Source organism: Ornithorhynchus anatinus, chromosome 5, assembly GCF_004115215.2.
Source record: "Ornithorhynchus anatinus isolate Pmale09 chromosome 5, mOrnAna1.pri.v4, whole genome shotgun sequence".
Taxonomy (NCBI): domain Eukaryota; kingdom Metazoa; phylum Chordata; class Mammalia; order Monotremata; family Ornithorhynchidae; genus Ornithorhynchus; species Ornithorhynchus anatinus.
The window spans coordinates 83,953,464-83,973,170 of NC_041732.1; positions in this window are offsets into that span (position 1 = coordinate 83,953,464).

The window sequence follows — 19,707 nt, forward strand, 5'->3', positions numbered from 1 at the left end:
TTTAATCAGATTGGACACAGTCTTTTAATCCCCATTTTACAGTTGAGATAACAGGCCCGGAGAAGTTAAATGACTTGTTCAGCAGACAAGCGGCAGAACACAGGTCCTTCTGACTTCCATGCCCCAAGAGCGTGGATAAAGCACTAAGCCATGCTGCTTCTCACTATGCCATGCTGGGCTGAAAAATTTCCTGTGGATATTAGATTGCAATCCCTGCCTTCCAATATGCCTATCTCTGTTCCCCTTTCCCAGCAAATCTCCTCCTCTCCCTTCATCCAACCCCTCCCCACCCCCTGGGTCACCTAAGATTACAGAGTAGACAATTGGCAGAGTCAGGATCAGAACCCTGGTCCTTCTGATTCCCAGGCCGGTGCTCTATCCATTAGGCCACCCTGTTTCTCACTATGCCTGCTGGGCTGAAAAATTTCCCGTGGATGCAAGATTGAATTTACAGTCTTCACCCACTGATGTGTCATATTCATTCATTCAACTGTATTTATTGAGTGCTTACTGTGGGCAAAGCACTGTACTATGCCCTTGCCTGACTAGTTACATCATCTGTAAAATGGGGATTAAGACGGTGAGCCCCACATGGGACAACCTGATCACCGTGTATCCCCCCAGCACTTAGAACAGTGCTTTGCATATAGTAAGTGCTTAACAAATGCCATTGTTATTATTAGAATTTAGCAGGCCACTCACAATCTAGGTAGACACATACAGACAAGAATGTGAGAAAATGATCAGCCCCAAAGGACTTTATTCATGTCTCCAAATTGCTGCTATTTCAAGAAACTATAACTTTGATCAAAGGAAAATCCATTGATTCCACGCCTACTTTTTCAGGCCCTTCATTATTTCTTTGGTCTACCAAGTAGGCTGCTATCACCAATCAACTGAATTTATCGAGTGCTTACTGTATACAGAACTCTGTACTAAGCACTTGAGATAATACACTAAAACAGAGTTAGTAGACACATTCCCTGTCCATGATGAAACAGGGTGGCCTAGGGAATAGAGCATAGGCCTGGGCGCCAAAAGGAGCTGGGTTCTAATCCTGATTCTGCCATATATCTGCTGTGTGACCTTGGATGAATCACTTCACTTCTCAGTTACCTCATCTGTAAAATGGGGATTAAGGCTATTGAGCCCCATATGGGGCAGGGTCTGTATCCAACCTGATTACCTAGTATCTACCCTAGAGTTTAGAACAAAAACAGACATATACTAAGTGCTTAACGAATACAATTTTTAAAATGACCTTACAGTCTAGAGTCTAGTCTACACTCTAGTCCAGACCTACAGTCTGGGTATTAGTCCAGATACCCATTTTCTTGAAAGGGCGATTGGTACTGGAACAGGTTTGGGGACAAGTTGGAATCAGCAAGTGGGAGGGAATCAGGAGAAGTGTTTCTATTATCCCAGAGGCAAGGATCTATTTTTAATCATTCCTTTAGAAAGACATTAAGGAGAATTCTCTCTCTCTTGGTCAATTTCTGAATCACTGTTTTAAATTCAATGCAGTCTGCAGAATATATTGATTTCTGGGCTTCTGCCACAGAATGTATTCTCTTTTTGACACTTGTTATTAGAGTTTTAAGCCATTTAATGAAACAAAAAAAAGTCAAAAAGAAAGAAATCCTTGAAATCACCCCATCTCTGCTCGTTTCTTCTTTTTCTCTGACATCTTATTATGAAGTTACTTTTATCTGTAAGAAATATCAAGCTGTGAGCCATGATTTTTAATCTTGGATTTTCAAAAAGTACTTACCTTCCTGTAGGTTTAATCCAAGACATGACTTTTCCCTTAATGAAACTATACTTTTGGCTGTACTGATCAAGAAAAGAAAATCATCGAACTGCCTTTTATCAGGTGAGACACCACCTGTACGTCTAGTGATTTTCTACAGTAAGGTGGTGGAAATGATGACTAAGAACGGGAATCACAAAAATCAAAGGAGAAAAGATGAAAAGTTGACAAGGGTGGGTGGGGGAGATTCAGGGAAACCATTTTCAGATTTCATCTGAGGATCCACAAGTAATGAGAAAAGAGGCCCAGACAAAGGGCCATGGATTAGGGATTTTGCATAACCCCAGTTTGGTCTTGTTTGCCATCAGAAAAGGCCAGCAGCTTCAGAAGCTGATATCGATTACATCCTCAATATCAACTAGCACTGGCTACCCTTCCACCATAGGTGTGAAGTTTGCCTGATGGCGTGACTGGGGCCTCAAAGTGCAGTGGGAAACTAGCAGTCCTGACGAGTCAGGCAGTTGATCAATTTTATTTATTCAGCGCTTACTGTGTGCAGAGCACTGTACTAAGCACTTGGGAGAGTATGTTATAATAACAGGCACATTCCCTGCCCACAAAAATCTTACAATCTAGAAGGGGAGATAGACATTAATATAAATGAATAAGATTTCAGATATGTACATAAATTATGTGGGATGAGGGGGGGATGAATAAAGGGAGTAAGTCAGGGTGATGTAGAAAGGAGCAGGAGAAGAGGAAAGGAGGGTTTAGTAAAGGAAGGCCTCTTGGAGGAGATGTGCTTTCAAGGAGGCTTTGAGAGGGGGAAGAGTAATTGTCTGTTAGATATGGAAAGGGAAGTTGTTCCAGAATGGACTGGAATGGGGAGAGACAGGAGGCAGGAAGGTCAGCAAGGAGGCTGAGTCAGTAATCAAGGTGGGATAGGATAAATGCTTGGATTAACATCATAGCAGTTTGGATGGAGAGGAAAGGTTGGATTGCAGTGATGCTGTGAAAGTCGAATAGACGGGATTTAGTGACAGACTGGCCACTCCTTGTTGGAGTGAAATACTGTCTGCTTGCAGCCCTGACATGTTTTTGGTTTTGTCTCTGTTTCCCAATCTTCTTGAAGTTAAAGTTTACTGTAACTTAAGGCTACTCTCTTTTTGTCTCCAATGCAACAAGCTGGAAGGCACTTTCTTGGAGAAATGTACATTCTCTATTTATGCTGGAGATAACGGTCGGCGCTCTTGGTTCCAACAAAGAAGTTGGAATGTCAGTGTGGGGCTTCTAGGGCCATTTTGGACATTACGGGCCAGTTCTTATAAAAAAGCAGCATTGCCTATTGGAAAGAGAATGGGCTGGCAAGTCAGAGGACCTGGGTTCTAATTCTGGCTCTGCCACTTGTCTGCTGGGTTACCTTGGGCAACTTACTTCACTTCTCTGTACCTCAGTTACCTCATCTGTAATATTTTGATGAAGACTGTGAGCCCTTACGTGGTAGAGGAACTCTGTCCAAACCAATTATCTTGTGCCTACCCCAGTGCTTAGTACAGTGCCTGGCACATAGTAAATGCTTATTGAATACCAAAATTCTTATTATTATTATTGCTGAATTGCCAGTTTGGGATTGTAGGGTTCCAGATCACAGCTAATCTAGCCTCCACTCCTCTCCTGGTTGTGGTGACCTGGTGACTATCAAGTCTACTGACGTCTAATGATGCAGCCAGTGACATTCCACTGTTTAGGTGGTGGTTGCCTCCTAGATATCTTCTTTGGTTTGGTTGTGGGAAATGGCATTGGTAATCACAAGAGAGTGTTTGGCACATTCACTGAGCAGGAGTAAATAATACCTTATCAAGCGTGCTAGTTGACACTTCCAATGGCAGCAAAAATCTCCCATTACAGTCAACTGCCACCAGATAAGCTTTAATCTTTCTTTACTGCTCCATTCTTCCTCATCATGTCTGATTTTGTTCCATCTTCCCTTACCGCAAACCTTTCTGTGAATTACCTTTCTTCTAAAAGAAGGTGATGATAAGTGCCATCCTTGAATTCATGTGGCATTTCCTTAGGGTTTCTTGTGCTGAGGGGGAGGCTTTACAGGTCCCCTCCTCACCTGTACATCTTAACTGCTACAGCATTAGATCTGGGAGACTCATCATTCTTCATGGCTCAGAGCAAGAGGTATGTCTGTACACGAACAGGTGGGTAGGCTAGCAGTGAGGACTAGTGGAAAGAGCCCAGGCTTGGGAGTAAAAGGATGATAATCCTGGAGCTCTGCCACTTGTCTGCTGTGTGACCTTGGATAGTCACTTCTCTGTGCCTCAATTTTCTCATCTGTAAAATGGGGATTAAGACTGTGAGCTCGATGTGGAACAGACACAGCGTCCAACCTCATTAGCTTGTATCTACCCCGGCGCTTAAAACAGTGTTCTGCATATAGTAAGTGCTTAACAAATACCAACATCATTATAGAGAAGCAGCATGGCTCAGTGGAAAGAGCCCGGACTTGGGAGTCAGAGGTCATGGGTTTGAATCCCTCCTCTGCCCCTTGTCAGCTGTGTGACTGTGGGCAAGTCACTTAAGTTCTCTGTGCCTCAGTTCCCTCATCTGTAAAATGGGGATTAACTGTGAGCCTCACATGGGACAACATGATTACCCTGTATCTCCCCCAGCGCTTAGAACAGTGCTCTGCACATAGCACTTAAAAATACCAACATTATTATTATTATTAAGTCAGGGATTGTCATTCTTTATTCTACTTTCCTAAACGCTTAGTACAGTGCTCTGCACACAGTAAGCACTTAATAAATAAGATTGAATAAATGAATGACCAGCAGAGAAACAGTGCTGCCTAGTGGAAAGAGCACAGGACTAGCAGTCGACTTGCTTGGTGTGTGATGTTGGTCAGGTAATGTAACCTCCCTGCGCCTCAGTTTCCACACTTGGAAAACTAGTTGTTCATCTTCCCCATACACTGGAAACACCATGTGGGATAGGGACTGTGTCCAATCTGATTAGCTTGCATTGACATGATTTGTGCCTGGTGCTTGGCACACAGAAGAGGTTAACAAACACAACTACTACTCTCATTATTATTAAAGTGTTGTTACAATCTCTTTAATATCCCTGTTTTGCCTGTCATGAAGGTTGATCCATTTTAGAGAGCAGCATGACTTAGTGGATAGAGCACGGGCCTGGGATCAGAAGAATCTGGGTTCTAATCCCAGCTCTGCCACATGTCTGCTGTGTGATCTTGGGCAAGTCACTAACTTCTTTCTGCCTCATTTACCTGATCTGTAAAACCAGGATTAATAATTTGAGCCCCATGTGGGACAGGGACTGAATCCAAACGAAATGATTCCTATCTACCCCAGGGCTTAGAACAGTGATTGGCACATAGTAAGCACTGAACAAGTACCATAATTAATATAATTATTATTATTATTTCTACCTTTCAGCACTTCTACAGTAGTGTAAGAGGGTCCATATGGGACTCTTCAGAGGAGCCGTGTTTTGGTGCGCATGGGAACAAGAAACACTTTTGAGGAAAGTACAGATGGGGGTTTGGTTTCATTCTGCATAGCTTTATATCACTCCCAACCTTGGCATCCCCCTTTTTGTGATATGTGTTTTTTCTATTTTCCTCCAAATAGGCTTCCAAAAACATCCCTTCTGTCACTGTTCTGAAATTCTACCAGGGTTCTTGACATGCAGCTTGTTTTCTGTTTGTTTGTATTTTATGGTACTTGTTAAGTGCTTACTTTGTGCCAAGCAACTAATCAGGTTGGACACAATCCATGTCCCACATGAGGCTCACAGTCTTAATCCCCATTTTACATATGAAGTAACTGAGGCACAGAAGAATTAAGTGCCTTGGCCAAGTTCACAAAGCAGTCAAGTGACGGAGCTGGAATTAGCACTCAGGTCCTTTGATTCCAAGGTCTGTATTTTATACACTAGGCCAACCTACTTCACAGGCTGTTTTTTTGCAAGAATTCCCTGATCTCATAGTAACCGTGGTGATAAAGGTATATATGTAGTATCTACAGACGACAGCACATGATATTCTTGAGAGGCAGGGAATGTGTCTAGCAACTCTGTTATGTTCTTATATTGTACTCTCTCAAGCGCTTAGTACAAAGCTCTGCAGATGGTAAGTGCTCAATAAATATGATTTCTTGGTTGAACAGAAATGCAAGATATGTATCTTACTACTAAAGATAAGTAGCTTTTGTATAAAAGCTTTTGTATATGCTTATATAAAAGCATATAAGTACATATAAGGAGAATATTTGGAAGCATCATGGCCTAGTGGAAAGATCACAGGCCTGGGAGTAGGAGGACTGGGGTTCTAATCATGGCTCTGCCACTTATCTGCTGTGGAATCTTGGGAGAGTAAATTCACTTCTTTGAGCCTCAGTTTTCTTTGCCCTCTAGACAATAAGCTCACTGTAGGCAGGGAATGTGTCTAGCAACATCGTTGTACTGTACTTTCTCAGGTACTTAGTACAGTGCTTTGCACACAGAAATCGCTCAATAAATATCATTGATAGATTGTTTGGAGTACCTTGGCTCATATAATTGGTAGTATATCAATTGAACCTGGTCTTCTATTGAACAGTTGAATGGGAGATAGATCTCCTTCATCTCCAACAGAGTTCATTTGGTTTTCATGTAGAAGACATTTTCATATTTGCTTTTTCTGCTTGGTACAAGTGATGCTAGTTTAGTGGTGGATTTCCAGTGGAAAAAAAAATGTTTGAAAACTGAGTAAACCTCACATTCTTCCAAGATTTTTTTCATTGGATGTGATTTATGTTTCTCTCAGCACACTTGCCTCCAGAGAATAAATGTATCACTAACTGGAGCAGGCTCTCGAGACAGACCTTCCAATGAATGGACAGTGATTACCCAGCATTAAATAGAGACTTCAGGGAGGAAAAGTAAATGTGTTTTCAATTTTCAGAAAGATAGGGCTCCTATTACTAACCAGTCCAGGCACTGATCAAATGAAACCATCCAAACTACAGCGCTGTTCATAAATGGCAATTGCAGCTTCCACCGGCTCAGAATGTGACGAGGAGGTTAAATGGATCCCTCAATCTCAGTTCTGACAAAGCTGTATGGCTTTGGGCTAGACTCATCTTCCAATCACCAATTTGTCGGTCAGTCAGTCAATCGAAGGGTACTTCCTGATTCCACCATAGGGGTCCAGCACTTTGCTAGCCACACAATCAACCAACTACTCAATCAATGCGTAGTATTTACTGAGCACCTGTTGCGGGCAGAGGACTGTATTGGATGTTTGGAAAAGTACATGATCCCAGACCTCAAGAAGTTTACTGTCTAGCAGGACAGAATACAAAATACCCTCACAGTGGGTAGGCACGGCAAGCATATTTCCAGCCTTTAGAAGTAGTTTTCAAAAAAGAAACCATCTATGAAAATATATAATAAAGGGAAGCAGCATGGCCTAATGGTTAGAGCAGGGGCCTGGGAGTCAGAGGACCTAGATTCTAATCCCAGCTCTGCAATTTGTCTGCTGAGTGAACTTGGGCAAGTTATTTCACTTCACTGTGTCTCAGTTCCCTCATCTGTAAATGGGAGATTAAGACTGTGAGCCCCATATAGGACATGGACTTTGGGCAACCAGATTAGCTTGTATTTACTCCAACACTTAGTACAGTGCCTGAAACACAGTAAGTGATTTAAAAATACCATTCAAAAAAAAAAAACTAACTCCAACTGGGGTGTCCAGTAAAATTTAGTTTCTGAATATTTTCTTTCCAATTTTCTTTTCTGATTAAAACTCACTTCAAACTCATAGCCAATGACTGGGGCCAGGAGGAAAAGGAGAATGAGGTCATCAGACTGTTATGGATAAGGGGAAACCTGCATGCTCAGGAGTGGACAAGTCAGAAAGAAAATATGGCAACTCTCAGATTAGGTATCAGATTCTTCTGAGTTCTGTATGTCCCAGAGGCTGATCATCTTGTTGGATTTGGGGGGTTTCACCTTGAAGTAAGATTTTTAAATCACTGCATTTTTTGAATCAGAGTCTTTTTGGAAGTTAAACTCATTGATTTTCTGCATTCCTTTAAAAATCTGGAGTTCTCAAGACTAGATACCTATTTGGCCAGTAGTTCACACAACTAAACCTTGAGTAGCAATAATCATAATAGTAGTAATAATAACATGAAGTACATTCTACATAATAATTATAATTGTGATATTCATTCATTCAGTTGTATTTATTGAGTGCTTACTGTGTGCATAGAACTGTACTAAGTGCTTGGGAGAGTACAATACAACAATAAACAGATACATTCCCTACCCAGAGAGATCTTACATATGTGTCAAGCACTGTTCTGAGGGCAGGGTGGGTACAAAGTAATCAGATTTCACATGGGTCTCATAGTCTATATAGGAGCATGAACAGGTATTGAAATCCTCATTTTGCACAAGCACAAAGAAGTGACTTCCCCAAGGTCACACAGCACACAAATGGCAGAGCCAGTATCAGAACCCAAGGTCCTCTGACTCTCAAAAGGCAAAGCACTGTAGTGAATGCTTGGATATATAAAGATTATCAGATCAACCACAGTCCCTCTCCCACCTATGGATTATAATCTAAGAAGGAGGAAAAAGTAGGTATTCTAAAGCCATATTACAGATGAAGAAACAGAGTTTCAGAGAAGTTAAGGGACTTGTTCACGGGCACTCAGCAGGCAAAAGCAAGGACTAGAGGCTGACTCTCCTGATTCCTAGACCCATGCTCTTTCCACAAAGACACAGTTTCTTGATTTATGAAATCCAAAGGAAAAACTTGAATCCATCAATCAGTGATATTTTTTGAACACTTACTACGTGCAGAGCAATGTACGAAGCACTTGGAAGAATACAGCACAATAGAGTTGGTAGACACTTTCCTTGCTCAGCAGAAGCTTCCTGTCTAGAAGGGGAGACAGACATTAAAATATATTAGGGAAAGGGTACAAAACTGTTTCAGGCTGAGGAGGAGGTGAATATCAAGTCCTTTAAGGGTTCAGATATTAGTGCATAGGCGAGGCAGAAAGGAGAGGGAGTTGGGAAAGCGAGGGCTAGTTGGGGATAACTAAGAAAGTTTCTGCTGTATTTTCAAGGATGGCTTGCAGTAGCAACAGTTTAGAGTATCTTTAGTTTTACAGTGGACAGATGTTGGAGCATCAGCACCTTTCAAGGAGACAATTCAGAAACACCTATCTTCTCTCAAGGACCAGAGGATGACAGATCCACAGTCATGACCCAGGAAGAGGAAATTCCAAAGGTATATGGGTCATTATTGCTCTTTTAATTGGCAGCAATATCTAATCCTAAAATGAGGTGACAGTTGAAAAAGGTTGAGAATAAAAGACCCGGCATAATGGAGGTAACTAGATTAATATCTCCTCCATTAGAACCATAAACTCCTTGAGGTCAGGGATTGTTTCTTCCCATCCACCTCAGCAACAAACTGAAATTCTTTACCATGGTCTTAAAAGCACTCAATCAGCTTGTCTCCTTTTGCCTCACCTCACTTATCTCCCACAGCCCAGCCTGCATAGTTTTTGCCTCTAGTGTCAGCTTGCTCACTGTACCCCGATCTCATCCATCTCTTCAGTGAACTCTTCCCCACATCCTCCTTCTGGCCTGGAACTCCTCCCCATCCATAGGAAGGAAGGAGAAGGCTAGGAGGAAGATAGGTTTAAAAACAATAGAAGTAATAAGTTTGCGTCAGTCAGACAATCTAGACTGCAAACTACCTCTAGACTGTAAGTTTGATGTGGGCAGGGAATGTGTCTATTTTTCTTAAATTGTACTCTCCTAAGTGCTTAGTACAGTTCTCTGCACACAGTTAGCACTCAACAAACATGATTGAAGCAGCATGGCTTAAATGATAGAACATGGGCCTGTCAGCTGTGTGACCTTGGGCAAGTTATTCCACTTCCCTGGGCCTCAGTTCCCTCATCTGTCTAATGGGGATGAAGAGTGTGAGCCCCATAAGGGACAAGGAATGTGTCCAACCAGACTGACTTGTATCTACCCCAGCACTTAGAGCAGTGCTTGACATATAGTAAGTGCTGAACAAGTAATACAATAATTATTATTGGTGTATGTGGGGACTTTCCAGGTCCCTGAAACCTATTCTGTTCACTCACCATTCTTCAAGGGACTTCAGGTCATGCTAGAAACCCGAGTCAGGCAGACTAGTTGGTGTGCAAAGGAAAGAGCACATATTTATCATTATTTTTTGTCAGCAACTATAAATTGGCAGATTTCCAGGACAACGGCTAGGCATATAGAGAAAAAATCACTCCTGATATTTTTTTTCCAATGTGATCATTAGGTTCAGGCTTGTTAAGGCTAGAATCGATTACTCACAAATAGGTTTAACCTCCCATTATGTTTATTTCAGGTAGATATAGCCAGTGTGTATTCTTTAAGCATTTGAGTACCACTAGTCCATAAAATTATAATGACAATAGCAATGATATTTTGAGGTGCTTACTATGTGCCCAGCAATGTGCTAAACCCCCAGATGAATATAATCTAAGCAGATCAGTTCCTGTCACACATGGGACTCACAGTCTAAAGTGATGATGCCTATCAATTTTTTTTTTAATTTTCCTGTCAGTATTATTCTAAGTACCACATTTCAAAGTATTTTAATTTCATTTCATCTTGAAGCCTCCAAATAATTAGGTGCCAAAGAGTCATCGATAAATCTGAATGGGCACACACAATCCCTGCCCATTCCCAGAGTATTGAATGACATGTGCCGTGTCATGTCTTTTGAGGAGGTTGTGGAAGAAAATCAGTTTCACTAAAGGAAGTGTATAAAGTATATAAATAACTCTTTACAATAATAAATATAGAAAATTAAAATTAAAAGAAATACTGTCCCCCCCATCCCTTCTCTACCCCAACACAGATATTTTTTTACCTGATGTGTTTTGGGGATTAGGTGGAATCACTGCACAAACAATAGACTGACATTTTTGAAGAGGTCAAGGCCATTAAGATGTTTTCTACAGGATGTGTCTCAACAATAGGGACTGCTTGCACAGATTCCAGGACCACATCCTTGCAGGGCAGATACTTAGAAAGTCAAAATTAAAAGGCAACCCCTACAAATATCAGAATCAAATTGAGCTCTGTTAAATCTGTTCCTACTTTATTTATATCAATGTCTGTCTCCCCGCTCTACACTGTAAGCTTGTTTGGGCAGGTACTGTGTCTGCTTATTGATATTTTGTACTCTTCCAAGAGCTTAATACAGTACTCTGCACACAGTAAGTGCTCAATAAATATGATGGAATGAATGAACGAATGAATTTCCTTTGTGGAGTGGGAAGTAGAATCATCACTATAGAACTATTTTCCATTGTGCACCACTGCAACTGGTTCTGGGCTGTCTGATTCCAGGACCCTTCTCTTTCTCCTAGGCCCCACTGCCTCAAGAACCACTATATTACTTGACTTTGTCTGGAACATAGGATTGGGGAGAGTCCTGCAAGTTAAGAAAGAAAATAACACTGTTATTTTTCAACTTTAGTTTTAAAAATAGCTCTGTCTCTTGGCACACCCTACTGCCTTTCCTACGTCTCATCACTGTTAGTGCCACTGGTGAAAATTCATCCCAGCGTTCCCTCTCTCAGGAAAATTAATGAGTTTGGGGCATTTATGCTGTGTGATTACATTCTGTGTTAATTTTTATATCTTGAGTGTTTTGCTTTTATTCTTTGAATTCAATTTCCCTTTCTCCAATATTTCTTTTATTTTCTCATTTTCCCCTAGGGCAGCCAAAATTCTACTTTCCTTTGCACTGCCAGGAGACATCAGAAGCTGTTGCCCAAGTTGTTAACAAGGTCCTAAACCCCAGAAGCCAGGGCAGCCAGAAAATGATACTGCCAATTCCTCCTCATTCAAGAAACCTTGCCGCTGATCCAGAGTAGTAGAAATAGTAAGAATATTTATCAAGAGCTTAGTGGGTGCAGACCACTATACTACATGTTGAGAGAGAATGCACAGGTGGGAATTAGACATGGTCACTGTCCCTCCGGGGTCTCACAAAAATAAGAATAAAGGTGGGGAGAAGGTACTGGGGACAGATAGATCAGGTACTATGAAATATTAAAATACAACACAGACAAATTCACAAAATAAAAACGCAAGGCATAGTGGCTAGAACCCAGGCCTGGGAGTCAGATGGCTCTGCTGGTCATCTGTTGTATGACCTTGGGCAAGTAGCTTCACTTGTCTAGCCCTCAGTTCCCTCATCTGTAAAATGGAGATCGAGACTGTTAGCCCCCCCTAGGACAGGGACTTTGTCCAACTGATTTGCTTGTTTCCACCTCAGGGCTTAGTACAGTGCCTGGCACTTAGTGCTTAAAAAATGTCATAATTATTATTGCAATAAGTACGGTGTTGTGACTAGAGGAGCAGAATTGCAGGCTCCTCGGGACTCATATGTCAGAGTATACCCAAAGCCCCTAGTCTTCCCCAGATTTCGTTGGGGCCTCATGCCGGGGAGAGTACATAGGAGCAGCTTTCATCCTCAGCCCGGTGGGAACAGAGCTTGCTGGGAGTAGTGGCGCATGGTGGCGAAATTTTCACTATAGTGTAGGTTGAAGGGTCTGGCAGGACAATGGGGGATGGGAGTTTGTACTCTATTTTCACCAACTTTTTATTGATGCAAATTCCAAGTCTGTCTCTGTCCACCAGCGCTTAGTGCAGCACCTGATACATAGTAAGCACTTAACAAAGACCATAAAAAAATTGTAGTGGAGGAAACTGAGACAGAGAGAAGTTAAGTGCCTTGTCCAAGGTCACACAGCAGGCAAGTGGCAGAGCTGGGTTTAGAAGTCTTACGCTTTATCCACTAGGCCATGCTGCTTCTTCAATTATGCATTGTCGGTCAGGGAGCTGCCTTAAATAACAGAATTCTGTAAGAGTGTTTAGCGTCATTGTTGCCAATATGAGTTTGGGGCTGTACGTAGGCCTTCCCTGGGGCAGTCTGATTGATACATGACCTTTGCCGTCATCCCATAACCCCTGGCTTATTTGGGTAAATGTTCTATGTTCATTAGCATGCCCAGAAGACATATGACTCTACCTAAAGTGTCACCTGCATTCTGAAATTTTGAATGATATTTCTCTAGGACTTTGGATGATGCTCAAAGTTTCTTGAGTTGGGAGAATTTCCCGAAGGTGCAGAAGTGTACTCTATCTAACAGCTGCACCCAGGCTTCTTCTTATATCTTTCAACATGGAGATGTTGAGTAAATTGAACAGGACCAGGTTCACCATGCGATTCTGCTTTACTCCATTGGCAATGGGAAATGTACCAGACTGGGCTTCCACAGTTCTGATCTGGCCAGCCATGTCATCATGAAGAAGTCTAAGAATCCTGATGAACTTTTCAGGGCAACCAAATAGGCTAAGTGATTTCCAGAGCCCAGATTTACTGATAGTATGAAATGGTTTTGTAAAGACTATGCAACCTGGGTAAAGGTCTTGGTGCTGTTCACAACATTTCAACCACTTAGCACAGTGCTCTGCATACAGTTAACACTCAATAGGAGCAGCCTAGTGAATAGAGCACAGGCCTGGGAGTCAATAGGACCTGGGTTCTAATCCTGACTCTGCCATCTGTCTGCTATGTGACCTTGGGCAAGTCACTTCACTTCTCTGGGCCTCAGTTACCTCATCTGTAAAATGAGGATTAAGCCTATGAGCCCCATGTGGAACAGGGACTGTGTCCAATCTGATCACCTTGTATCTACCTCAGAACAGTGCCTGGCCCATAATGAGCACTTAACAAGTACATTTATTATTATTATTATTAAGATCTGCTGCTACTGTTACCACCTTGCCTGGTCAAACCTCTCAATACCCCTCCATAAGTTTTCTGGAGAGGGACAGAGAAGAGGCAGAGGGGGGCTCTGGAAAGGGGCATGTCAGTGGAGGGTCAGAGAGGTAGATTCCCTGAATGTCCCACTTTCCATCTTCCCCACCTCCTCTGAGGGTTGGAGGTCATGTTAATGCTGCTATTATTGCCACCCAGGAGGGGGACAGAGAGGAAGTGGAGGAAGGAATATTGACCCACTGCAGGAAGAGAACAAATCGTGCTCACCAAAAGTCCTACCTCCCTCTTTCCCAGCTCTGTGTCCTTGTTGCAGTAGTAATTCAAAACACTTAGAAATGGACGAGGCGGCAAGACACAGCAGCAGCTTAACCAGTCGACTTGGAGGCCTTCACCAAATAAGAGGATTAAAGCTCATAATGATGGTTCTCCTTCAAGTAATAATAATAATAATTGTGGTATTTGTTAAGTGCTTACTATGCTCTAGGCACTGTACTAAGAGCTGGGGTGGATGCAAGTAAATCAGGTTGGACACAGTCCCTGTCCCACATGGGGCTCACAGTCTTAATCCCCTTTTTGCAGATGAGGGAATTGAGGCCTAGAGAAGTGCAGTGACTTGCCCACCATCACCCAGAAGAAAATGGCAGAGCTGGGATTAGAACCTAGGCCTTTCTGACTCCAAGGTCTGCGCTCTATCCACTAGACCACACTGCTTCTACGTGAGTGCCATGTCTTCTCATAATGGATGTCTTCTCAGGACAAGTGACGGAGGTAGGACAAGGACCTTCAGGGCACTAAAGAATGCATTTCCTGGAATGATTTGGAGGGGCACTAAGGAGCTAAAGCAGGACTAAAAGTTAATTAATAATAATTGTGGTATTGGTTAAAGTGTTCTAAGCACTGAGATAGATTCAAGATAATCAGGTCACGTACAGCCCCTGTCCCACAAGGGGTTCAGAAGATAAGTTGTAGGTTCTCACTTTGACAGCAATCCTGCTGACTTCACAGCTGTGGTTAGAGCATCCAATTAAAGGAGGGAAAGGGGTTCATTTGTCAGTGTTTCTTGAAACTACTTAATATGAAAGGAGAATAGGACTGATATTCAGCACTGGGGCTAATAGGATTAGCCCACTTAATCTGGGGTTAAGCAAATTATTTGGTGTGTTTAAATAAGATTTGTATTCAAAATGTTCTGTTATGCTTTTCGTATTGGTTTGGTTAAACTTTTCTTCAACATGATGATGTGCATTTTGTAGATGAGTGTAGAGAGGGAAAGGCTTGAAGAACATAAAATTAATTATTCAGTTGGAACTCATAGAGAAGCAATCATGGAAGCGAGATATGAAAATATGACCAGAAGAAAACAAAAACATAAATAGCAGTGATACTCTACAATAGTCATAATAAATTGTTCGTTATTAGATGGATGAGGGCATGACAAAAATAATCTGCTTTGGAAAAGTGATTGTTCTGTCCCCCAGGACCACTAAATAATAGCTCGCATTAATTGTTGTGACACCTATTTGTGCAGGATAAATGCTTCATCACAGACTACCCATCATGGGAGTCTCATGGCCAAAAGTTGCTTTTGTTTCCAGGCCAAATAAGTGGCAAGTTTTGCTTCTCCGTTTGTGTTCCCACTCCAGTTCAGGGATCCAGCTTTCAGCATGCATATGAGCTTCTCTCCCACCCAATACAGCCAAACAATGTATAGCTTTATCTCACTTAAGCACCATATTAATAAACAGATTTCTTCTACATCCACTCAGGGCCATCCTGGCAAAGAAAAGTCTATGATCAGCCTTTCACGTGCCTCAGGATTATTACAAAAATTTTGTTTACAAAGACCAATTTTTCAGTCCCTAAAGAGAGTAAATGGCATTGAGTCAATCCCATATACGCTTCCCCCCTTCTGCCCCACCCCATTAAACCAATGTTCTTTTAGGGTTCTTTTGGGGGGATTGTGCTACTTAATTTCCATGTTAGAATTACTTAGCACACCTTCTCACTTTGCTGGAAAGTTTACCTTGGCTTACCTTTCCTTCCCTTCAAAATGTTTTCCTAGAATGATGATGATGATGATGATAATGATGATGGGGATGAAGATAATTAAAGCCTATTTCCATTTAGTGTAGAAAATAGCAGGCCTATTTTGGATTAATAAGGGAGGGTCTCTTTAAACAGAATTTTTTTGCTGAATAATGATGATAAAAACAGTAATAAAAACAATGGTAATAATAATAGTAAAAAGATTATTTATTAAATGCTTACTATGTGCCAAGGTGTACTTTGTTCTGTATAGGTAAAAATAGTCAGGTCAGACACAGTCCCTGTGCCACAAGGGGCTCATAACCTAAATAGGAAGGAATATAAATGAATCCTCATTTTACAGATGTGGAAACTGAGGCACAAATAAATTAAATGAGTTGCCCAAAATCACACAGCAGGTGGATGCAAGAGATAGGATTAAAACCCAGTATTAGTATCCTACTGTCATCCATTATCCTCATATGCTTAAGATTGTGTTGATTCTAGTGGATTTGCTGCATTCCTAAACCATGTAATATCTTGCTGGATTTATCTGAGCTTCTCTTGAATTGATGTGCTGTAAATATCATGGCCCCTAGGCCTGATCTAAAGTCACAGTACATTTCTGGATGGGATTTTTTTTTTAGCAGGTCCAGTAAGACTCTCCCTAGGATTTCACTGGCATTTAAAGACTGTGAGATGTCATCACAGTTCAGCTTTATAACCACAGCACTCTGGAATCTACACAGGGTAATTTCTCAGGAGGTGGATTTCTCCTCATTCCTGCACTCTCATCAGCTTCAAAGCCTTATTGAGGTCACGTCTTCTCTATGAAACCTTCACCAATTAAGCCCTCGTTTACAAAACTCCCTCTCCCTTCTGCACTGTCTACACACTTGGATCTATGCCCTATGGGCACCCTACTCTCGGTCCCAAAATACTAATTACATATCAGTATACTATTTCAATCCATCAATCAATCAGTCTTATTTATTGAGTGCTTACTGTGTACAGAACACTGTACTAAGTGCTTGGACAACTACATATACTGACATAACAGAGTTGGTAGACACATTCCCTGCCCACAGTGAGCTTACAATCTAGAGGGAGAGACAGACATTGATATATAAACTATACATATGTACATAGGTGCTTGAGGAACTGATTGGGAGTGGTGAATAAAGACAGCAAATCAGGGTGATGCAGAAGGGAAGGGGAGAAGAGGAAATGAGGGTTTAGCCAAATGAGGGCTTAGCCAGGGAAGTCCTCTTGGAGGAGCTGTGCCTTCAGTAAGGCTTTGAAGGTGGGGAGAGTCTGTCAGTTATGAAGAGGGAGGGAATCTCAAGCCAGAGGCAGGATATGGGCAAGAGATAGATGAGATTCAGGTACAGTGATTAGGTTGGTATTAGAGGAGACAAGTGTGCACTCTGGGTTGTAGTGGGAGAGCACCAAGTGGGCAAGGTGATTGATTGCTTTTAAGCTGATGTTAAGTAGTTTCTGCTTGATATGGAACTGTATGGGCTATCACTTGGGGCTAGGGAAACATGGACTGGATGTTTTTGTAGAAAAATGATCTGGGCAGCAGGGTGAAGTATGGATTGGATTGGAGAGAGACAGGAGGCAGAAAGGTCAGCAAGGAGGCTTATGCAATCAAGCTGGGATAGGATAAGTGCTTGGATTTACCATCTCTACGCAGATCTACATCTCCGCCCCTGTCCTCTCCCCCTCCCTTCAGGCTCGCATCTCCTCCTGCCTCCAGGACGTCTCCACCTGGATGTCTGCCCGCCACCTAAAACTCAACATGAGCAAGACTGAGCTCCTCATCTTCCCTCCCAAACCCGGTCCTCTCCCAGACTTCTCTATCACCGTGGATGGCACGACCATCCTTCCCGTCTCTCAGGCCCGCAATCTCGGTGTCATCCTTGACTCGTCTCTCTCGTTCACCCCACACATCCTATCCGTTACCAAGACCTGCCGGTTTCACCTCTACAATATCGCCAAGATCCGCCCTTTCCTCTCCACCCAAACGGCTACCTTACTGTTACAGGCTCTCGTTATATCCCAGCTAGACTACTGTGTCAGCCTTCTCTCTGACCTCCCTTCCTCCTCTCCCGCCCCGCTCCGGTCTATTCTTCTCTCCGCTGCCCGGCTCATCTTTCTGCAGAAACGATCTGGGCATGTCACTCCCCTTCTTAAACAACTCCAGTGGTTGCCTATCAACCTCCACTCCAAACAAAAACTCCTCACTCTAGGCTTCAAGGCTCTACATCACCTTGCCCCTTCCTACCTCTCCTCCCTTCTCTCTTTCTACCACCCACCCCGCACGCTCCGCTCCTCTGCCGCCCACCTCCTCACCATCCCTCGGTCTCGCCTATCCCGCCGTCGACCCCTGGGCCACGTCCTCCCGCGGTCCTGGAACGCCCTCCCTCCTCACCTCCGCCAAACTGATTCTCTTCCCCTCTTCAAAATCCTACTTAAAACTCACCTCCTCCAAGAGGCCTTCCCAGACTGAGCTCCTCTTCTCCCTCTACTCCCTCTGCCACCCCCCCTTTACCTCTCCGCAGCTAAACCCTCTTTTTCCCCTTTTCCCTCTGCTCCTCCACCTCTCCCTTCCCATCCCCACAGCACTGTACTCGTCTGCTCAACTGTATATATTTTCGTTACCCTATTTATTTTGTTAATGAATTGTACATCACCTTGATTCTATTTAGTTGCCATTGTTTTTACGAGATGTTCTTCCCCTCGACTCTATTTATTGCCATTGTTCTTGTCTGTCCATCTCCCCCGATTAGACTGTAAGCCCTTCACACGGCAGGGACTGTCTCTATCTCTTGCCGACTTGTTCATCCCAAGCACTTAGTACAGTGCTCTGCACATAGTAAGCGCTCAATAAATACTATTGAATGAATGAATGAATAGCAGTTTGGATGGAGAGGAAAGGGCAGATTTGAGTAATGTTGTGAATACTGACTAAACAGGATTTAATGATATACTGAATTTGGGGGTTCAATTATAGTGATGAGTCAAGGACAGTGCCACAGTTAGGGGCTCAAGAGACAGGAAAGACAATGGTGCTGTCTAGAGTGATGGGAAAATCGGGGGATGGCAGGGTTTGGGTGAGAAGATTAGGAGTTCTGTTTTGGACATGTTAAATTTGAGATGTTGGTGGGATATCCAGATAGAGAGGTTTTTAGGGCAGGCAGAAATGAGAGACTGCAGAGAAGGAGAGAGATAAGAGTTGAAGATGAAGATTTGGGAATCATCCACATAGAGGTGGTAGTTGAAGCTATGGGAGTGGGTCTAGATGGAGAATAGAAGGAAACCCAGAACTGAGCCTTGATAGACTCCCTCAGTTAGAGGATGGGAGGCAGAGGAGAAGGCCGAGAAAGAGACTGAGAATGAGCGGCCAGAGAGACAGGAGGAGAATCAGGAGAGGACAGTGTCCGTGAAGCCGAGGTTTGATGGTGTTTCCAGGTGAAGGAATTTGACAGGCAACTGAGAGGTTGAGGAGGATTAGGATGGAATAGAGACCACTTGATTTGGCAAGAAGGAGATCATTCATGACCTTTGAGAGGGCAGCTTTTGTGGAGTGAAGGGGACAGAAGCCAGAATGATTTGATTTGACTGAGGTATTTATTGAGCACTTACTGTGTGTCAAACACTGATCTAAGCATGGGGGAAGGCACAAGTTAATTAGGTCGGACACAGTCCTTGTCCCACATGGGGCTCACAATCTAAGTAGGAGGGAGAATAGGCATCCCCATTTTACAGTTGAGGAAATAGAGGCAGAGAGAAGTTAAGTGACCTGCCCAAGGTCACAAAGCAGACAAGTTTAGAGCCCAGATCCTTTTGACTCCTAGGCCCATATTATCTCCAGTAGGCCATACTGTTTTGGGAGTAGAAGGAGAGAATCGGAGTAAAGGAATTCAAGACAGAGGGTGTAAACAACTCATTCAAGGTGTTAGGAGAGGAATGATGGGGGGAGATGGGGCAATAACTAGAGAGATCTGTGAGGTACCATCCCTCCCCCCCAACACTC